Genomic DNA, 3,141 nt, shown 5'->3' with positions numbered 1-3,141 from the left:
GTTACCAGGACCTCAAGTATTTGAAACTGTTTTTGTAAAGTTTTTTACAAACTTTCTAGGTGCATTATTTTTACAGTAATGAACCCTGTTATTGATAATATTGTAAGTAAATCAGAGTAAATAGTTTAAACTACAGTTAGAGGATGGTTTTAGTAAACTTGACTGGTTCATAACTATAAATTTACCAGAAAGCAATGATAGTGTTTGACATCTACTAATGGAAATCTTGTTTTTTTCTTGTACAGATACAGTGGGGAGCCTGTGGGTTGGTACTTACTGGAAATGTTGTGGTATTTTTGACAATCTTGGGCTTCTTTTTGGCTTTTGATAATGACGAAGTCGACTACAGCATGTGGTGATTTATTTATTGCTTAGAGAGCGAACAGATTTGTAGACTGGTTGACATCAACCTCGTATTAGTTGTCCAGGTTCTTGAACATTTTGTAGATTGGGATACAACAAGTGAGATGAATACATGGCTATGTTTATACTTCTGTACTTTCTGTGTAAAACATGTCACGTAGATGTCAAGAGGAAGTTCCATTTACATTCATGTTTAAATGTTATAAATGACTTTTGTTTCAAATAACAGCTACTCTCAAGAATTCAAGTCTTCACAAAGTTTTGTTGATGTTTCAGAGCTCCTTTACAGATGAGAAATATAAACAAATATGGGAGTTATTTCTTCAGTGTTTTAGCTAGCAGAGGATAAGAATACCTTTAAAGTTTTTGTTTTCATATATGAATTACATTTGATTTTTCTACTTCTTAATGAAACAAAAAGTTTATGAATCAAGTTGTGGTTTTGTGAAAGGAACAAAAAATGCAACTGACCTGTGCAAAACAGTTGTTTGAAAGCGAGTGGATATATAGGTGTGTTTGAAAGCGAGTGGATATACAGGTGTGTATGAAAGTGAGTGGATATATTGGTGTGTTTGAAAGGGAGTGGATATACAGGTGTGTTTGAAAGCACCTGTATATCCACTCGCTTTCAAACACACCTGTATATCCACTCGCTTTCAAACACACCAGTATATCCACTCCCCGTATATCCACTCGCTTTCATACACACCTGTATATCCACTCACTTTCATACACACCTGTATATCCACTCGCTTTCATACACACCTGTATATCCACTCGCTTTCATACACACCTGTATATCCACTCGCTTTCAAACACACCTGTATATCCACTCCCTTTCATACACACCTGTATATCCACTCCCTTTCAAACACACCTGTATATCCACTCCCTTTCATACACACATGTATATCCACTCCCTTTCAAACACACCTGTATATCCATTCCCTTTCATACACACATGTATATCCACTCACTTTCAAACACACCTGTATATCCACTCACTTTCATACACACCTATATATCCACTCACTTTCAAACACACCTGTATATCCACTCGCTTTCATACACACCTATATATCCACTCGCTTTCAAACACACACACCTGTATATCCACTCACTTTCATACACAATGAAAGTGAGTGGATATACAGGTGTGTTTGAAAGCGAGTGGATATACAGGTGTGTATGAAAGCGAGTGGATATACAGGTGTGTATGAAAGTGAGTGGATATACAGGTCTGGTATGTTTCACAGGGGAAAAATTTAATACTATATATCAGCATAAGGAACAATACAAGCTAGACGTTAGTTGTCCTGTACAGATAGTACCAGTAAGTCCTAAGAAGACATGATTTATTCAGCTAGTAACCGTTTCACACTCTTCAATATAAATGTAGTTTCTTCAAAATATGTCATGTGTTTATATTAATTCATTTAGAACTACTAATGTAATGAATTTAAGGTTTTATTTTGTTTAGATGTCGTATTTATACACTAAGCCTGGCACTGTTCAAATATTAGGGGTGGTGGGGATGTACAAGTGGAACTAAAGCTACTGGTATACATCCCTCCCCCCCTCCCAAAAGAAATGTACTGAGATAAAGACTTAGCAGAAGAATGAAATGGATACTTGTTTAATGATGGTGTGTTTTTATTCACGAGAATCTAATGTTAATTAAAGTAAATTGATAGAACAAAACCTAGTGAAGTTTTGGTGGTGGTAAAATTTCATTAATTACTGCTGAGAACATTTGAGATGTAGGTAGCTTGGTGGTGTAGAAAGACCTGAACTTGTAAATAACGACCCCTGAATGTGTTCTTTAATCATTCTAAAGAATGTCATTATGTACAAGTTTGTGATGTAAATATATTTTTTTTAAGTACCATTTTTTTGTTAAATCAATAAAATATTAACAGAGTGAGTAGGGGTTTATTGATTTTATTATTTCACCACAGTTCAAGTTAGTGGAGAAGGTATTACAAGATAGCTAATTAGTAGTAATTGAAATTTTACACTTCAATTGGTCGAATATAATTTGTCTACAAGAAAATCAATGATTTATATAAGTGTTCACAATTATTAACAAAATTCAGTATGTAAAATAGTAAAAATTTTCACACGTACTTCTACGATTTTGGGGCAAATTGGCTTATGATATATCACACAAGTGGCTATTTCATAAAGTTCACATTTTGCACCCAGATGTTTCCTCAGTTAAACTGTGTTCAAGTTACACTTTGACTTGTTATAATGTATAGCAGGAGATGTTGTGGAGTGGTCAAATGTCTCAGATTTCTCCGCCAGTCAACAATAAAATACCTCCCCTCCCCACACAGTGTAATATCACTCGAACATCTTTACTTATGGAACGTGGCATACATTGTAAAATAGACGTTTAAAATGTGTTATTTTATGCCCCATCTTTCGCTTTGAAAGCTCCGAAATGTCTGGATAACCACTTCCTCCACCTTACAGCAACAAAGTATACAAGTTCAACCATTTACATATTGTTCGTGCTTTTCTTAATGTATATGTTTGATTTTGCTTGGAAGTTTACTGCTATAATGTCACAATTTTGAGTTTTCCGTCGAAATAAGCACTATCCGATATTTTTCTATGACTTTTGCGTCAAAAAAAAAATAATAATAATTTCACCGAAAATCCAAAGGCCCATGTTTTCGCCCAAATTTTGAAAACATTTTTCTTCCTCATATTTCAGTACAAAGATGCCCTTGATGTAAGACTTTGAAAATGGATATCCCTTCATCAAAATTC

At 34.5% G+C, this 3,141-nt stretch overlaps 1 long non-coding RNA gene across 1 annotated transcript; it reads left to right on the top strand.

The window, feature by feature from the left end:
* Positions 1 to 250: 250 nt before the first annotated feature.
* LOC111084266 lies at positions 251 to 2,287 on the top strand. Its single transcript, XR_002609469.1, has 2 exons — positions 251 to 957; positions 1,518 to 2,287. It is a non-coding gene; the product is annotated as an uncharacterized LOC111084266 (long non-coding RNA).
* Positions 2,288 to 3,141: the final 854 nt, after the last annotated feature.

This window comes from Limulus polyphemus, unplaced genomic scaffold (assembly GCF_000517525.1).
Source record: "Limulus polyphemus unplaced genomic scaffold, Limulus_polyphemus-2.1.2 Scaffold15539, whole genome shotgun sequence".
Lineage (NCBI taxonomy): Eukaryota > Metazoa > Arthropoda > Merostomata > Xiphosura > Limulidae > Limulus > Limulus polyphemus.
This window is presented reverse-complemented; position numbering and strand designations above follow the sequence as displayed.